This window comes from Oryx dammah, unplaced genomic scaffold (assembly GCF_014754425.2).
Source record: "Oryx dammah isolate SB20612 unplaced genomic scaffold, SCBI_Odam_1.1 HiC_scaffold_15, whole genome shotgun sequence".
Classification (NCBI taxonomy): Eukaryota; Metazoa; Chordata; class Mammalia; order Artiodactyla; family Bovidae; genus Oryx; species Oryx dammah.
This window is the reverse complement of record NW_024070199.1, coordinates 27,489,236-27,508,359: the sequence shown is the minus strand read 5'-3', so window position 1 is coordinate 27,508,359 and position 19,124 is coordinate 27,489,236. Positions and strand designations below refer to the sequence as shown.

At 51.5% G+C, this 19,124-nt stretch overlaps 1 protein-coding gene and 1 long non-coding RNA gene across 3 annotated transcripts in view; one reads left to right on the top strand and one right to left on the bottom strand.

The window, feature by feature from the left end:
- PKNOX2 (PBX/knotted 1 homeobox 2) overlaps positions 1-19,124 on the bottom strand; it is a 292,022-nt gene that overhangs the window by 127,056 nt on the left and 145,842 nt on the right. The window lies entirely within an intron of this gene.
- LOC120874424 lies at positions 9,188-17,088 on the top strand. Its single transcript, XR_005723640.1, has 3 exons — positions 9,188-9,627; positions 11,771-11,838; positions 16,919-17,088. It is a non-coding gene; the product is annotated as an uncharacterized LOC120874424 (long non-coding RNA).

Sequence of the window (19,124 nt, the reverse complement as noted above, 5' to 3'; positions counted from 1 at the left end):
AAATCTCTGCCTTCTGGTCCGGGCTGGTGCCCAGCTCAGGGATGGAAGATGAGGCTTGCTGTGATGGCCCCTGAGAATGGGAGCCTCCCAGCATCACTGCCTGCTTCTCTGTCCCAGCTGCCCAGGGGGCCTCCGGCCACAACCCCTCCACCCTCCCTGCAGACTCCCAGGTCAGTGACAGATCCTGCTCATTTGGCCCCAGACACGCAGGGCACAAAAGAGGGGCAGGAACCTGCAGAGACGCAGCACGCACTCAGGAAGAGACATCGCCAGGCCATCTGGACGCGTGCTCCATGCCTTTCCCGCTATTACACCGCAGATGGACTTCGGAGCCAGGGGCCCCACTCCCCTCCCACCCCCAGGTCCCAGCCCATCTGCTACAGTCCGGGACCCAGAGCCGACCCACACCCAGATCCACAAGGAAATGATGTCACCGTAGGCACTGCCCCGCAGTTTTCCTGAGATCATCTGAGGTCCCCCAGGTGCCTCTTTCCAGAGGTTCCTGAGGAAGCGCCTCTCGTATCACCCCCCAAATTCTCATAGTGCAGCTGAGGTCCTGTCAGCTCTCCCTGACGTGAATATTGGCACTCACAGGCACCTGTGGCTTTTTCATCTTGGACTGTCTCCCCGTTCACTGTGAATATTACAGCCGAAGTTTATTGAAGGTTCCCGTGAGCCAGCTGTCTCGCCCAGCTTTACACACATGACCTTGTTAATCTTCGGAGACCCTGTGAGGTGATGCTCATGTGCACCACCCCACAGAACTCTCTGCAGTGAGATCTCCTCTCTTCATAGTATCAACACCATAGACACCACATGGCTAGTAAGCACTTGCATTGTGGTTGTTGCAACTGAGTAACTGAATTTGTAATTTAATTTCCTTTTAATTTTAATAGACACATGTGTCTGGTGGCTACCAAAGGACCTAGCACAGACTCCAGGGTCGAGCAGCACACTCCATACCCCAAGCCTGGTAGGGGCACAGCCTGGGATCACTGGGTTTGTCTGCTTTTCCGTACTGCCTTTTGAGGCATTCTCAAGTGCGTGAAGAAACTCACGCAGAGAAGGTAAACAACGTGTAACCATGGAGGGCTCATGCTACATGCCAGCACTGGGTACAGAGGTGAGTGGGATCCAGTCTCTGCCCTCAAGGGCTCTAGTGCAGCTGATTCTACTCAGGACAGCAGGACTCAGGTGCACGACTGAAGAAGGTAGGATGTGGTCCAGATACTCCATGCCACCCCCTACCCCAAATCCAACCACGCCCAGCTATGAGCCCCACTGTCTCCACTCTGCGCACGCCCCCCACGTTTGTTCCTCATTCTGGATGAATGGCATCATTGTCACTGCTGTCACTCAAGAAGGAAACCTGGGGACTTCCCTGGTGGTCCAGTGGCTGAGACTCCTTGCTCCCAATGCAGGGGGTCCAGCTTCCATCCCTGGTCAGAGAACAATGATCCCACATGCCGCAACTAAGAGTCTATGTGCCACGACTAAGACCCGGTGAGGCCAAAAATATAAACAAAAAAGGTTTTTTTGAAAAGAAGAAAACCTGGAGACACCCTCACCTCCTCTTCGTCCTTCCTCCCCCTTCTTTCACCTCCTTTCCATCACATCTGATATCTCACTGTTAAGGTACTTTACCCTCTCCTTCCCACCCGCCCTGTCTGCGCTCCCAGCTCTGCCATCTCTTCCCTCTCTCACATCTCCCGTGATCCAACCACATGGTGTAAACAGGCATTTCAGGCGCTCAGCACACTTCCCTGTGCCCCGTGCTTCTGAGTCTGCTGTCCGCTCTTCCTGGAGCACCCATGCTGGCCTCATTTACTTGGACACACACGCTATGTCTCTGGACTCTCTCTGGAGGCTTTGCTGAGTATCCTTTCCCTCTGGCCGCTGGTGGCTCCTGAGACCCTGAGCACTCCTCTGTTACGCACTTGACCACCTTGGGTTAAGAGTTCTGGCATCTCCCCTGGCCTTCTCTGAGGTCAGAGACGGTGGCTTTGTCATCCCTGTGTCCAGAAGGCCCACAGGGTGCGGCGTGTGGTGGGAGGTGGACTGGCAGGGCACGTGTTTGCACCAGCAGTTATCTGAGGCCTGAAGCACCTTCAGGCCCTGCCTTCATGCCTCCCACACCCTGCCTCTCTGCATTAGGAGTCTTGCAGCAAGGCGCCAAGAACATTCCTGATTCACCTCACAGCCTGCTTCCTGGAGGCATGACAGGGTGACGTCCCACAGAGCCCAGCACTCAGCGTGAGCTCCCACAGCTCTGAAGAGTCTCAAAAACAGCCCCAACCGAAACGGGCTTGGGTCTGCGACTTCCGAACGGCCTTGCCCACGTCTCTGCCTTTGTCTCTGGCCTCCCCACCCGGCCCCACTCACCTTCCCAGTTCCCTTCACAAAGATTCATTCCCGACAACTTACCGCCCTGGGCTCCTGCCCCGGGAGGGACCAGCATCATCAGAGTGGCGGTGCCCTTGCTTGGCCGCAGCACTACCATTCACACGTGGAAGCAGTTCCTTCCACGATTTCTCATCTCATCCTCATGACCCTCTTATGTGAGGAGGGAAGTTAAGCTCTATTCCCTCACTTTACAGATGAAGAAACAGAGGCTCAGGGACTTCCCTGGTGGTCTGTGGATAAGATTCTGTGCTCCCGATGCAGGGGGCCCAGGTTCGATCCCTGGCCAGGAATCTAAGATCCCGCAACTGAGTCTGAGTGCCCCAACTAGAGACCACGTGCCCCACAACTGCTGAGCCTGCGAGCTCTAGAGCCCGCGCGCCACAGCGCAGAAGCTGACACACCCAAGGCACTTCCTGCATGCTGCAAGGAAGACCCAGCAGAGCCAAAATGGACAGAAAAGAAAGGGAAGAAATAAAGGTTCAGGGAAATGAAGAGCTAGACCCAAGATTCATGTGGAGACCTTTCAATTCTAAGTTTAGTGTTTAACTTACTGGGAGGATGGTGATGTCACCAAGAAAGGTGGATGAGGGAAGTGATACCAGGGGAATAATAGGTTTAGAGAAGGTGTTGATGAGTTTATTTGAGAGTGTGTTGTGCTCAGTGTTTGTTTGTTTTTTTTTTTAACTTTTTGTTTTGTATTGAGGTGTAGCTGATTAACAAACAATATTGTGATAGTTTCAGATGAACAGCGAAGGGATTCAGCCATACATATACGTGTATTCACTCTCCCCCAAACTCCCCTCCCAGTGTCTGGATGGGGCACCACGGTAGAGGACAAAGCCTGGGATGCACGTCCGGGGCTGTAGTCTACCCCAGTCTCCCCTGTGGTCCAGCTACATAAAGTCATCTGCTGTTATCCAAACACAATCTTGTTTCTTTGCCTTTGTGCCTCCCTAAGGACATGACTGAGCGACTTCACTCTCACTTTTCACTCTCATGCATTGGAGAAGGAAATGGCAACCCACTCCAGTGTTCTTGCCTTGAGAATCCCAGGGACGTGGGAGCCTGGTGGGCTGCCGTCTATGGGGTTGCACAGAGTCGGACACAACTGAAGCGACTTAGCAGCAGCAACAGCAGCAAGAAATTTACAGCCCTCTCTGCATCTCCGATTTCTGATACACTCCCCAGCCTTCCATGACCACTTCAGATGCTACCGCCTGCATGAGTCTCTCCCTGATCTTCTCAGGTAGAAATGCTCTCTCTTCCTTGGGGACTCCCGCAACACTCTGTATAAGCCAGCACTGTCATCTTCGTCTCATCCTGTCTAGGGCTATGGTAATTTGCGTGTCTGCCTCGTCCATCGTGGGGACATTCTTGCTCACCTCTGTATCACCCACTATATTTAGAACTATGCCTTGGGCAAAAGAGGAAATATTGGTTGGGCTGAATTTCATTGCTAATTATGTTTTTAACAGAGGAGGGTTTGACCTATGTCTTTCTAATGGGGAATAGGAAATGTAATGGACATCACATCTTTTGCCTGCATTTTCAAAGCTGAGCTCCATGATGGCTTAGAAGCACATATGCAGAAGATGAAAGGAGGGGCTTATCAACAAAAAACAAAACACAAGAGTAGCCTGAACCCATTAGAAGTGCGCTGGGAAGGCCAAAGACTAGAATGAAGTGGAGCCTGAAAACATTCTCCTCCCTACACCCCCTCCCTCACACGCTCCCTCTCTTCTCTCTCTTAAAAAAAGGCAACACTTGAAGCAAACAGAAAGAGACAAAAATAAGGGATGAAGGCGGCTACAGCCTGGGGCAGACGGAGGAGGTTACAGATGACAGAAGGAAAGCAAATGATTTAACTCCCACTTTGCTTTGTTTTCTTCAAGGACAGTGATCATCAAACCAGAAAAATGATTTATAAAGGTTTCAAGTTTGAGATAGGTGAGAAGATGGTAAATGAGCATCTTACAGCTTTAAATAAAATCAAGGCTACAGACACAAGCAAATCACATCTTAGAGTAAGGAAAGAACTTCGAACTGTAGAACCACTGCTATCTGTTTGTGAACTGATGGAAAGAGATCATTTTTAGAGATGGAAAGATGCAAAAGTTGTGTTGTCTTTCTTTTGAGGTGGATCATTTTTTAAAGTCTTTATTGAATTTGTTACAATATTACTTCTGTTTTATGTTTGTTTCTTAAGTCCCAGAAGCTGTATTTTCTTAAAGTGGTAAACATTAGATTCTGGAAGCTACATGAGAGTAAGTCTGATATTTATTGTTAACAAAAATTCCAAATTGGAATATTTATGAAAGAAATAAGTGATGACCCCAAACCAGAATAGTTTTATTGAAAAACAATCACATCAAGCTAACTTTGTTACCCTTAAAAAACACTTAGAATCCCTAAGCTACTAGATAAGGAAGATTCCAAGACCTATCTTGATTTTAGCAAGCTCTGTGACAGCTTCCACAATATCTGTCTGGATAGGATAAGATGGGGTAAGATGGAAGTGTAAGCTGGATGCAGGGGGACAAATAAATAGTTACTAGACCTACCATCCGGAGAAGGCAAGGGCACCCCACTCCAGTACTCTTGCCTGGAAAATCCCATGGACGGAGGAGCCTGGTAGGCTGCAGTCCATGGGGTCGAGAAGAGTCAGACACGACTGAGCGACTTCACTTTCACGCGTTGGAGAAGGAAATGGCAACCCACTCCAGTGTTCTTGCCTGGAGAATCCCAGGGACGGGGAGCCTGGTGGGCTGCTGTCTATGGGGTCGCACAGAGTCGGACACAACTGAAGCGACTTAGCAGCAGCAGCAGCAGACCTACCATGGGAATTATTTTGTAATATATGCAAATATCAAATCTCTAGGCAGTACACCTGAAACTAACATAATATTACATGTCTACTATGTTTCACTAAAAAGGAGTAAGTTGGATGGGAAAAGTGGTAGGTGAACTTTTAGCTAGACTGTGATTGTCCCCAGTCAGTATTGATTAGCAGATTTCAGCATGAAGGGAGATCTTTCATGTTGAAATAACCAGCTTGGGTTGTTGAGCATCGTTACCAACAATTTGCATACCACTGTAGAAGGTGTGTCTACAGTGGTAGACACACACTGAAGAGATACTTAATGTGTTTAAAGACAGAATTAAGATTGAAAGCTTGTGAGGCAGGAAACACAAGCTGAAAGCAAGGCGATGATGTCGAACAGAGAGAAATATAAAGTTATACCGGGAGAGTAAAATGCGGACAGTGTAAGTGAGGGAGATGGAGCTTAAAAGCATCACATATGAAAAAAAAAAAAAATTCAATAGGTACCAGTGTTATGATGTGGCTGCCAAAAACAATAAAAAGGTAATTGCAATCTGAGGCTGCACTCCTATGAATCCAGGTGAAGGGAGTAAAGGCTCAGACCACTTTGGAGGGTTGTGTTTACGTCCGAAGGGGAGACCTGATCATCAGCAGTGCATCTGGGGAGGGAGGCTAGGATGCCAGAGAAAGGTAGACACCTGAAGAACAGAAGACGTGGGGAGAGGAATGCATATTACCTTCAATATTTAAAGAACCATTATGCAGAGGAGGGGCTTCCCAGGTGGTAAAGGGGCCCAGTGGAAAAGAATCCGCCTACAATGCAAGAGTGCAAGAGTTCCATCCCTGGGTGGAGAAGATCCCCTGGAGGAGGAAATGGCACCCACTCCAGTATTCTTGCCTGGAGAATCCCACGGACAGAGGAGCCTGGTGGGCTACAGTCCAAGGGGTTGCAAAGAGTCAGACACGACTGACCACACACACTCACAACACGCCAGCAGCATATGCCGAGGACACGTCGGTTTCACACGGGGCTGCCTGGAGAACAGAACTGAGACAGAGACGTGGAGGTGACAGAGACGTGAGGGCGTTCCACCAGCGAGAGCTGCCCCCGCAGGAGGAGCCGCCCTCCCCGGGAGTTATTAGGAAGGGGACAAAAGTCTGCTGCTGGAGGTGCCTTCACGGCATGGCAGGTTAAACCCATTGACCTCTGAGGTCCCCGCCGGCTCCAGGACATGACGAGATCCCTGAGTGAGGAAGGTATTTCTGATTGGGGCCAAGCCTCTCCAGGGTCCCTTGAATGCATTGCAGAGGTTGCCACCTCCTTCGCCGGCATAATAAATCTGGTCCTGCATTCTGGGCACTGCTCTTGGGAAAGATCATAGTCGTCAGGACGTGTGGCATTTGGAAGAGAGCCCTCATGCTCCTTTGTGCTCCTCACAGAGGTCCTCCGCTGACAGCACTTCAGGAAGGAAGGTGGGTTCCTGCTCCTCCTTCCCCCGGGGCCTGAGCGGGACTGGCAGAGGTAGCAGAGAAGCTGCCATCTGGGGAACTGGGAGGGTCCAGCCTGGGCACAAGCCAGAGAGCCAGCCACATGGCTGAGAGCTTGACCGTAAGCTGATAACTGGTCAGGAGGGAGCAGCAAGGAGCAGAAAGGGGGCAGGTTCTAAGGAAGGCCGATCTAAGACCCTAATGGTCTCCTGGATCAGGCGCTCAACACCTGGGGATACGAATTAAGCATCTGCGAGGGATCCTTATTCCCAGCCATCTCTGTGCCTTGGCCCACACGGCTCCCTCTTCTCGAATGTTCTCCCAGGCCTCCAGGTTTGCCTTTTCTGGTTTTGTTCATCCTCCAAGGCCCGGATCCTTTGTCCTGCCCTTATAGTCTCCTAGTTGAGGACGTTTCCCACTGCGGCACTCGCCGTGAACTTGACCCCCGGGTGAGGGGAGGGGTCCCCGGCACAACCACTTTGCAGGCTCATTCGCTAAGTCGATTCCGTGCCTGATGTGTCCCCTGCACTAGGAAGCAAGCTCCTTGGGAACAGAGAAAGGTTCTCTTGCATACGACTAGCCTGCGTGTCAGGGGTAAGATGACAGGCGGTAACCTGTGGTCCAGAGTGCTGAACCTGTGGTCCAGAGTTCTAGTCCTGGCCTGGAGCCCAACCCTCCAGGCATCCTGTTCAGGAAGAATGAAAGGAGCACGGTGGCAAGCCCCGAAGGCCCATTTGAGCCCACACGCTTATGATTTTGCTCCACAAATGTTGTTTCAGGTATTTCCTCCTTTATCACATACGTCAAATCCTGTTCATCTTATAGCCTGCTCTCATTTCTGGATCTTTTTCTGTTGCTCTCCCTCATCCAGCTATCCATCCATCTACCTATCCATCACCCATCCATGCTTCCCCACTTTTAACCAACACATAATGAGCATCTGCTTTAGGCTAGGTCACCAAAAAGACTAGAATGTGTTTGCTGCTTATATGGAGGGCCCCAGTTATAGCAGGGGACACAGACACGTGAACAGATAATGAAAACCCAAGGTCATAAGTGCTGTACCAGAGGTGAGGGTGGTGTGCTGGGGCCACAGGGGGAGTGATGGAAAGAAGGATGCTGCTGGTCAAGGTACCGAAACCGCTCATCACCCTTCAGCCGGGTGCCTCGCATCCTTTTCCCTGGCCAATCCTCCTAATATGACTCTCAGAAGAAGGATGGGGACTGTGGAGAACAGGGACAGAATGTAAAGGGCTTGGCCTCGTGGTCCATAGAGAGTCCGTGGTCAGACTTAGAATGAGCCCCAGACCCCTCTGCAGCCGTGCTGGGGTCTCTAAGGTCCGGAGTCTGCATTTCCTAGCCGCTCACCTCCCCCCACCACCAATGCAGCAGCACACTCGGAAAGTCATTTATTCCTCCATAACATTTGCTCGAAGGAACGCTGCCGCTGAGTTATGGCTGGGACCATTATCTCACAATAACTGTCTGGGAAATGTTAATGTTAATGCATGGATCATGCAGAATGCCACATTAGGGGTTTTATGGTGGACATAACATTTTTATGAACTTTTTCTCTGGTAGCATCAGCCTACCAGAGAAAGAAAAGAAAAAAGAAAAGGAAGAAAGACAGGGTGGGAAGGAAGAAAGAGAGCCGGCGTGGGGAGCAGAAGTGCCATCTGAGAGTACCCCAGACTGAGCCAGTAAGCTGCTCACCCCCAGGAAGGTCCGCCTGGCTGCGCTCCAGGGGCTGAATATCTTCAGCATTAGGTATTTGTGAGCAGGAAGCAACCGGCCAAATTGGCGACTGGTGGGAGACAGGGTCTACTGGGGCAGACCCATAAAACTTTTCAGTCTTTTCAGCCACCTGCTGCCAGGCGGGCACTTGGTGCCAGCCAGGGAGGGCTGGGGAAAGGTGTGTGAGGCTTAGGGGGGCGGCCAGCTTGCCCCCTGGGTGAGGGGAGGGGTCCCTGGCACAAGCGCTTTGTGGGCTCACCTTGAGGACTGATGGCTAATGGCTTAAGGAGATTTTAATTTCTGCCATTAAAAGACAAAAAAAGGAAAAACACGATCTTGGGAATGGCAGTATTTTACACCTGGCTTTTAGAAAGGACTAATAAAGGCAGTGTTTAGCATTTTATATCCTTACTCAAAAATAACGATCTTTGGTTCTCATCTCAGACATATTTTAAGTGAACCCGTGTCTCCTATCTCTAGAATCTTCCTTCAGGAGGCTGGATTTATAGCTCTGTTCTTTACCTGCCCTGGGCTTCAATTTAATTCTCATAACTGCTGCACAACGGTCAGTTTGCCTCTCCTCTCCCCAACACGCCCGCACCCTCGTCTTCACCTCTGCAGTTGCCCCGATGCTGTTACTGCAATTTTTCTTCCAGACAGAGTACTGTTTAGTTCCTGACCCTGCAAGACACCTGACACCTGTTTACAGTCATTCCTTCGAGCACAAACTCGGGCTGGGGGGCTGGCGCAGCCACACTGCTTGGCAGCCCCCTCCCTGGAGTCTCCAGATCCCGGTCCAGGGGAGTCAGTCCCTATCCAGCCTGTGGGTCCCTCTGACCCGGGACAGGCAGGGCAGGGGGACCTGGATAGGGGGGTCCCTGGCCTCTGGAGCTGGCAGGGGGCTGGATCTTAATGGGAACACAGCTGCGGGCATGCTGGTAAGAACTGACAAGCTAGCATGGTTCCCTAGAAAAAACTGCCAGGCTCCTCTTGGACGACAGTGTGACCAGACGTAACCTTAGGCAGGTCACTAAATCTCCAGGAGCCATTTTTCCTCCGGGAAAGTGAAGCCAGAGCAATCCGTACACCTCCCTGCGCTGGAGTCGGTGATCCTACGGCCACACAGACCACCTGGAGGCCGGCCGTGTGGGCTGGGGCGTCTTGTCTGCCCCTGCGGCCAGGTGAGCGCAACGGGCATGGGATCAATGGGTTTAGATCCAGACCTCACCACTTCCTAGCTCGGAGAACTTGAACAGGTTTTTACAAACTCTGAGTTTCCATTTGCTTGCATGTAAAAAGGCAATCACAGTGCCGACCTTGTCAGTTGGGAAGGCAAACCTGCAGCTGACCGCTGTGCCACGTCTGAGGTTCCACGCTAGAGTGCAAATGCCACGAGGGCAGGGGTCTTGGCTTGCCACCTCCACAATGTCTGTCTAACACTTGGGATGGTTCTTGGCACAGAGTAGCCCCTGCCATCAGTATTTTCAGTACTTAGGGAATGAATGAACATCCAGGGATGTCTGCATAAATAGGAGTCCCTCAGGATCCCCACCTTTACCCAAGAGGGACCTTGGACATCTACCCTGAAGCTGCCTAGAGGAGGACATCCCCCAGGCTCATGGGGCTGTTCTAGTCTCCTGACAAATTGCTGGCTTAAGGGACATCGGATGCAGTCATGACCTGGGATGCAGAAGGTGTGTTTGCAAGTCCACATTTCTGCTCCCTCCAACACAGAGAGCAGGGGTACCTGCTTAGAGCACCCCCTTTCCAAACACCCCTCGGCTCCTAGCCAGGCCATTCCCCTTCTTCTCAGGCTGCCACATTCTCGTTCGTGGGGACCCCCCGCCATATGCTCCATTCGAGCTCTAAACTGCGTGCTAATTGTCCTGAATGAACAACTCCAGCTGGAAAAGCAGGCAGGCCGTTTACAGACCTTAAGATAACACCCAGTTTCCCGTAAGCGAGGGGGTTTCCTGGGAAGGGGAATGGAAAGTCTTTCTTTCAGGGCCAGAGCTGGGCGAGACAGGTCCCTGGGGCTGGGGCCACAGTCCAGGGCACCGGCTCTTCTGGTCTCTACCCAAGCAAACCCGTTTCTGAGCAGCCCTCCCTGTGGAGATTCAGAGCCATTCTCTGGCTCCATCAGGCTGCCAAGCTCCCATAACGTACATCTCTCCACGGGTGATGAGGGTCCCCTCCAACCATTTCCCTTGCCATTCCCAGAGTCCAGCAACCTCCCTGCATTCTTCAGGAAGCCTGTTGGGATTGGCCTGCATTAAGCTCCTAAAGAAGGCTGAGCACTGAAGAACTGATGCTTTTGAACTGTGGTGTTAGAGAAGACTCTTGAGAGTCACTTGGACAACAAGGAGATCAAACCAGTCAATCCTAAAGGAAATCAATCCTGAATATTCATTGAAAGGACTTACGCTAAAGCTGAAGCTCCAATACTTTGGCCATCTGATGCAAAGAGCTGACTCATTGGAAAAGACCCTGACACTGGGAAAGATTGAAGGCAGGAGGAGAAGGGGATGACAGAGGATGAGATGGTTGTATGGCATCACCGACTCAATGGACATGAGTTTGAGCAAGCTCCAGGAGATGGTGAAGGACAGGGAAGCCTGTTGTGCTGCAGTCCATGGGGTTTCAAAGAGATGGACATGACTGAGCAACTGAGTAGCAACAACAGAGCCGGTAATTCACAGGCTGCACGTGTCCATCTTGAGGCAGCAGGGAGGGAGTGTGGAGGAGGGCGGGTAGAGAGTTAGGCAGTGAACATGTTACCATCACGCAGGTGAGGACCCCTGCACCTGCTCTCACCCACCGGCCTCTGCGTCCTCCGGTGGTAAGGGGCAGAGATGGGGTTTTTCTCTGTGTCACCTCCCTAATGCCTGGTCCTACATGGAGGCCCAATTCCTCTCACGGTTCTGCGATGCTGATTCAGCTCGGTCCTCCATTTCTGTCAACGTTTCCCCAAAGCAGAAGGAGAAATGTTTAAGCAGCAGTTTTCTGATAAAGCAGGAGCCTTGAGGATGGGAGGCATCTCAGAGGCCCGGGCGCTGGACTTCCTGAATCAGGGCAGGGGAGGCTGAGGCCAGGTGCAGAGTCTCCAGACTGGCACTGGCTCTGGGCGGGGAAGGACCCACCACTGCCCCTGCCCCTTTCCCAGGGCCTGGGGCCTCCCTGGGGATGCAGTAGAGAGGCTGGGGCCCAGTGCCAGCTCTCCACAAATGAGCTCTATGCACTCAGACACGGCACCCAGGCTGGAACCCCCATGTGCTCATCTATAAAAGTGATGGTGAGGCAATGCTTGTTCTCCTTACCCCTCAGGGGAGTCTGAGGCTCACAAGAGAAAAAACTGCAAACAGGAGATGAAAACTGAAAAGCAGTCTCCAAAGGTAAGGGACTGAGATTATGCTTATTGCCAGGGCTGGGGTCCTCGCACCCCCGTGGGGATTAAGGTTTTGGAAGATGGGAGACATAGCCATCCGGGTGGAAGGAGTCTTCTGCCCGGCTCTCCGCACCCAGGACAGCGGCAACAAGTTAGTTGCTGCGGAAACCAGGCAAACACTTGGGCCCCCTCAGCCTGTCCCTGCTAGAACCTGAGGCTGACAAGGCCTGACCTCTGGACAACTGGCCGCTCACAAACCTCCTTGTTTAGGAGGAAGCCACGGGTGGAAGGCTTCAGGTGGACGAAAGGAAGAGCCCACCAGCCCTGAAAAGGGTGCCTTGTGGGCTGAGGAGCGGGGTTAGAGCTGGGGGTTCAGGTTGAAGCTGAACAACCACACTGTACCAAAGGCTTCTGCGGCCTTTGGTCTCTCTGTGGCCTTCTGCGGTCTCTCAACTCAGACATCGCCTGACTTCGGTGACCTCCCGGGGAAAGAGAGGTGGGGAGGGCCGGGAGGAGGGGATACTGAAGCTCCCATTGAGGGGGTGTCCAGTCAAAGAGGAAAAGCTGGGGGTGGGAGCTCCTGGCCCACCTGCCTGCCCTGCTTCCTTGTCAGGCATTGTGTGTACACGAGACTGATGGCTCCTGGCAGTGGGAGCCTTGAGGGCCTTGACCCTGGAGGGTTGACCCAATCTCCTCTGCCCTGTGGCGCCCCTGTACATGGGGTGGCCAAGAGTTCCCCACTAGTGGGCCTCTCTCCAGCCTGAGGAGGGCAGCTGGGGAGTGAGTTAGAGGCCAGCTTCCTCCTGGAGGGCTCTGAGCCCAGCAGCAAGGCCAGCCTGCTGAAGGCAGTGGGGCCAGGTAGTCAGTGGGAGCACCACAGGTGGAGAACCACACCCGTATCAGCATCAGAGGCTAGACAGTGTCTAGTCTCTGAAAAGCAGAGACACCACTTTGCTGACAAAGGTCCATAAGGTCAAAGCCATGGTTTTTCCAGTAGTCATGTACAGATGTGAGAGATGGACTGTAAAAAAGGTTGAGTACTGAAGAGTTGATGCTTTCGAGCTGTGGCGCTGGAGAAGACTCTTCAAGTCCCTTGGACAGCAAGGAGATCAAACCAATCCATCCTAAAGGAGATCAATCCTGAATATGCATTGGAAGGCCTGATGCTAAAGCTGAAGCTCCAATACTTTGGCCACTGGATGAGAAGAGCTGACTTATTAGAGAAGACCCTGATGCTGGGAAAGATTGGAGGCAGGAGAAGGGCGTGACAGAGGATGAGATGGTTGGATGGCATCACTGATTCAACGAACATGAGTTTGCGCACACTCCTGGAGATGGTGAAGGACAGGGAAGCCTGGAGTGCTGCAGTCCATTGGGTTGCAAAGAGTCAGACGTGACTGAGAGATTGAACAACAGCGGCATCAGGGAGAGAACAGAACAGATCTCTTATCAGACAAGGCCTCAGTTACTCAGTGGGTGGCGAGGGGCTGGGGTAGCTCTGGGCTCAGGCACCCTCTGCCCTCGAGGCCCAACTTCTAGGTCTGATGCCTGAGTGTGGCCTTTCAGCTCCTGCCATCCTGCTATCTTCTCTGTGCCTGCGATGCTGGTGCTCCCCTCCTGGGCCAGCAGAAAGCCTACTCCTCCTTAAAGGTCCAGCTCGGATGTCACTTTCTCTGGGAAGCCTTCCTGGATTTCCTCCAGGCATCACAGCCAGCCCCTCTCTGGATTCTCCAGGCAGACAGAGCTAGCTGTGTCCAAGATGCCACGACCACATGGTGGACCATCAGCACTGGGCCCGGAGCCCCTCGCACCAGCCCTGGGATATCCAGTAGCACCACACTCAGAGCCTTGCACACAGTAGGCACTCACACATTTACAAGCGTGCAAATGTGTGATCTTGTGCTTGCTCTGGCCTAAATATCAGCCAATCCATCTGTGAAACTCACACCCAGAAAGGAAAGAATGAGAAAGCTGGCCCTGGGAAAACATGTGTATCTTCTTCTCCTAGTGCCTGTCTCATGCTTCAGCACAGAGCCCCCCAAACCCAAAGCCCGCAATGAAACAATAGATGATCTTTTGACATTTCCAGGGCTGTTTGGAAGGAGGAAAGATAATATGTAATAAATTCATATACTTCTATGTGTTTCTTGGCTCCGGCGGTTCTATTTCCATCTCTTTATGCAGGAGTCCTGGGGAGCTGAAATCCTTGATAATGCCAAACAATTCAACACTTTATTCTCTCTTTACTCTGTCTGCAACCACAAAAAAATATCGACTTTATGCTAGCAGCTGTGGGAAGTGAAATCAGATGCCACGTTCCTTTCTGCACGCAGGAGTCAGTCCTGCTCTGGAGGCACGGTCCCTACGCCAGGGTCCTGGGCAATGAGAGTTTAGGACCTTTTGTCTGATGGACCCAAGGGGAAGGATGGCCTGGCTGCCCCCCTTTCCCCAGGGGATATGGGCTGGAGGGTCTTGCATCCCTGAGATATCCAGTATGAGCTGAGACATTTTTCTCTCTACCCTCGGTCCTCACTGTCTGTGGTCTTTTTCCAGTCTTCCCACCTCCCTCAGTGGATTGGCAGTATCTGATCTGACTCCAAACAAAAGCTTCATGGGCCAGAGCCAGGCCAGGGCCCCGGAGGAAGCCTGAACAGGCTGCTATCTTTGAGCTCAGGCTCGCAACTTGTGCAGCTAAGTTTCAGCCCGGGGCTGAAATAAGCATCTATTACCATCACCTTCATTACCGGGAGGAGGGAGCTGGGGACTAGAGCGAGGACAAGACTCGCCCAGGGCCACACGCTGCAATCTGCTAGAGCTCAGAATTTCATCTTCCTACCCCTAGGTCAGAAATGTGTCTATCTTTGTGAGTCATCTAACACATATTAGATGCCCACCTTGTGCCAGGCATGTGTCCAGGTCCCAGGAAGCTTTCCCTGGGTCTGGAGACTTTGTTTTCAGGTTTCCCTTCAGAGGTGAAATCTGGGACTCTGCCTGTTTCGATCAGGGTATGTCCTGTCCAGACAAATAATACCTGACATCAGCAGTCACCAAAACCCCTCTCTCTGCACCCACCTCTCTTTTCCTTTCAGCCATGCACACAAATACACACACTGACACACACTCACCCCCCTGCACTCCAGGCACCCTCAAGCACACTGAGCAGCCCAAGGCGACTCTCCTACATTAATGGACTATCCCTTCCTTTCTGGGCTTCCCAGGCAGTACTAGTGGTGAAGAACCCACCTACCAAAGCAGGAGACGAGGGTTAGATCCCTGGGTTGGGAAGATCCCCTGGAGGAGGAAATGGCAACCGACTCCAGTATTCTTGCCTGGAAAATTCCATGGGCAGAAGAGCCTGGCGGGCTACAGTCCATGGGGCTATGAGAGTTGGACCTGACTGAAGCGAGTGAGCACAAACCCCCCCCCCCTCCTTTCCATGTAATTCTCAATGCCAGGGTTTGAATCTTGGTTCTGCTTCTTGCCAGCTGGGGGACCCTCTGTACCTCACTGACTGTATCTGTAAAATAGGGATAATATTAGTAAACCGCCCCCTGCTCCAGAGAGGACTGAATAGGATACACATGCAAAGTGTTTAGCACAGTGCCTAGTACAGAGTGTTCAAAAACCACTTGCTGCTATTATTATTATTTTATTTTTGTTATTATCAATCTGGTAGGGAGTGCTTCATTCCAGGTTTAGGAAGAGCCCTCCAACCAGGTGGCCAGGCTGGGAGATCGGCAGGTCAGGAGTACAGTGAGCAGGCAGTGATGTTCCTGCAAACCTGTGACCAATTCCCGCTCCAAGCCACCCCACATGGGTCTCTGGCCAGGACCCTCACATGCACAGATGGCCCCCAGGGCTTATATCTCTCAGCAGGCTCAGCTTTTCCCCATAGCCCATTGTAAGGGTGCCCTGTGCAGGGCCCCTTGTGTGCCCCACCCACACTCCACAGCCCAGGAGCTCCTGTTTCCTTGTCGCCCCCTCCTGAGGGACCTGACCTCAGTCTGCAGCTCATTCCACCAGGCCTGCTCAGCTGCTGTTCCCAGCCACTCTCATGCTGGTGGGTCTTCCCAAGCCACAAAAGTCCTCTTCTCCCCTCTAGCCCAGGCTCAGCTCAGTCCAGCAGAAGTATGTTGAGGGACTTCCTTCCAGCGGTTAGGACTCTGCGTTTCCCCTGCAGGAGGCATAGGTTCAATCTCTAGTCGGGGAACTAAGATCTCAAAAATTGTGCAGTTTGACAAAAAAAAAAAAAAAATACATTGAACGTCCACCCTGTGAGAGGTCCCCTGATGCCACATAGCAGCAAGAATGACGGGATTAAGACTGTTTGTCCTCAGAGATGTCCTGGCTCGGAGGGGGTCACACAACCGTGACAGTGAGCTAGTCTGTCAGGAGGGTAATATGGGGCTCAAAAGAGGGCACAGGGCCATCCTGGGGTGGAGGGGACCCTGAGGGGTGGGGAGGAGGGCGGTCCAGACGGAGGAAGTGGCATTTGCAAGGGTAGGAAATAGCAGCGTGATCCAGGAACCAATGAGGAGTTTATGGAGGAGACGAGGCCGTGACTCCAGTGCAGACTCGGCTGTGGCCTCACGTGCCGGGCTCAAGAGTTTGGCCTAGGAAAATCCCTGATGGTCCAGTGGTTAAGACTTCGCCTTCCAGTGCAGGGAATGAGGGTTTGATCCCTGGTCAGAGAGTTAAGATCCCACATGTCTCGGGGCTAAAACCCTCTAAAAACATAAAACAGAAGCAATGTTGTAACAAATTCAATAAAGACTTTAAAAACAGTCCACATTAAGAAAAAAGAAAAAAATCTTAAAAAAAAAAAAAAAAAAAGATCTTGGCCTGTATCCTTCCAGGAAGAGCCTATTTTCTTGAACAGATAACACTCATTCAGAGAGTCACTTCCAACGTCACCTCCTCCAGGGAGCCCTCTCTGACTTCTCTAGATGAAACACTTTCTTGCCCATGCTTTCTGAATGATGAGTTTCTATCTCTTTTAGCACCTACCATATTGCTCTAAGTTTTGTTTAAACAGCTGTTTCCACCATCAGGCTGGACACTGAGAATAGGTTTCTATTCAATTTCAGATCCACAGAAACTAGCAGAGGACGTGACATACTCAAGTGCTTCCTGAATATTTTATGGGTGAATGAATGAGAGCAAATGCAAGTTGAATGATCTCCTCATCCCCTCTACCTGATCTCTGCCTCTAATCTGAATCCTCAGGTTGAATAATAAATATTGATTTGTAGCTGTATTTATCTGTTTCCTCATCTATATAATGGGAATAATAATACTCTACAGATTGCTTTGAGGAATCCATAGAGTATTATTTGATACACTTTAGAGTAATAACTTAATATTAGTCAAAGTGTTCAAGACACAGCTCAGTACATCTTAAGTACCCTGCGAATGTTAGTTTTCCTTCATTCAGCTCCTGTTTATTATCCACCCACTATGTGCCAGGCACTGTTCTAGACACTGGGTTCACAGCAATAAAGAAAACAAACTCTCCGTCTTCATAGAATACTCTTTTAGGGACTCCCCTAGTGGTTCAGTGGTTAAGACTTTGCCTTCCAGCACGGTGGGTATGGGTTGAATCCCTGGTCCAGGAGCTGAGATCCCACATGACTTGAGGCCAAGAAACCAAAATATAAAAAAAGAGAAAAATTTTGTAACAAATTCAATAGACTTTAAAAATGGTCCACATTAAAAAAAATCTTAAAAAAAAAGAATACAATTGGGTTGCTAATAAATAGACAAATTAGCAAATGCACAGTACTCAAGACAGACAAAAATAAGCCAGAACAAAAGGGGTGGGGTATCAGGAGTCAGGCGGGGGTTGCTCTTTTCTATGAGGTGGTCATATTGGTGACAACCTATAGGTCTCTCGCTGGTTAGATGACAGCAGAGACTGGACAGTGTTCCAGGTGGGAGGGGATGTTGGAGGAACAGAGAGGAGGCCAGTGTGGCCGCTCTGGGAGATGTGGCTGAACTAGCAAGCACCCGGTCAGGCAGGGCCGGGCTAGGCTTGCATCTTCATTCTGGACAAAAAGGGAAGCCACTGGCGGCTTTTGGGCAGTGGAGTGGTGGGATCTGCTTATCATGCTGGAGTTTCTGGCTGCGGGCTTGACAACAGACCAAAGAGGGAAGGGGTGACGCAGGACCATGGGTCAGGGGCTTTCACAACAGCCCAGGTGTGAGGCAACAGAGATGCGGACCAAGGTGGGAACACCAGTGGTGATGGGTTTGGTCTGACCAGGTTTCTGAATTCACGGGTGTCAACTGTGAGAGAAAGAGAGGGGCTGGGATGACCCCGAGGTATTTTTCCTGAGCACCTGGGAGCTCAGCTTCATCCTTCACTGGATGGAGAAGCTGCCTCCCAAGGGCGAGGTGTGCGGAGGTGGAGAGAGCAAAAGGACATTCTCAAAATGCTTGTGCACACTTTGGGCAGGGGGAGACTCGCACACGGTACAAATGAGGGAAGAGAGGGACCCAGCAATCTAGGAAAGGATAAACAACTGAAGCTGAACGCAAACACGGTCCAGACAAGAAAGGTTATGGCTGGGCAGGAAGGGGGCAGTTGTGTCTGCTCAGGCTCTGAAACCGCCCTCTCTTTGAAAGCCACCTTCTCACGAAATCCAGTGGCCTTGTCCTGACCTCATTTCCCTTTAACTCGGTGTCCCATGTGACCCCAGGGTCCACCCTATTCCGTGTGGTCCCACCCTCACTGGTCGCTGTGGACACAGGCATTCACCAAAGGCCTCCTCGAGCCCTCACGACGCTCTCTGGCTCTGCGAGTGGCGCACACATGCAGATCACACACACACGTGCACACATGTGCACCGTGCACAACTGTGCACGCCCACAGGTTCGATCCATGGGAGGACTCGACTCTCACAAATTCCTCTGGAGCTGACCACTCTCCCTAGGACTTTCCTCTCAGCCTGACGTTTCCTCTGGATGTCCGGCTGTCACCTCAAGTCAAGCTGTGCTCAGTACCGACCCCCCATCAGTTTTTCAGGGCGCCTGGCTCCTTTCTGTCCATCGCTTCATGGCAGTCTCCACACTCTGGCTTCAGGTTCATCATTGGCTTGTTCCTCTGCCCATCTTCTTAGCCACAAAGTCTTTAAGCCCAATCCCTGTGTTCTAGGAGATGCTGCTTATATCCCATGACAGAATTCCTGCAATACTGTGGCCCTGCCTCTAGTTCCCCTGCCTGGCCAGTCCTCCCGGACAGAGGCCACCATGAGATGGATCCAACTAAAGCATGAACCTTACTACTCCGCTTCT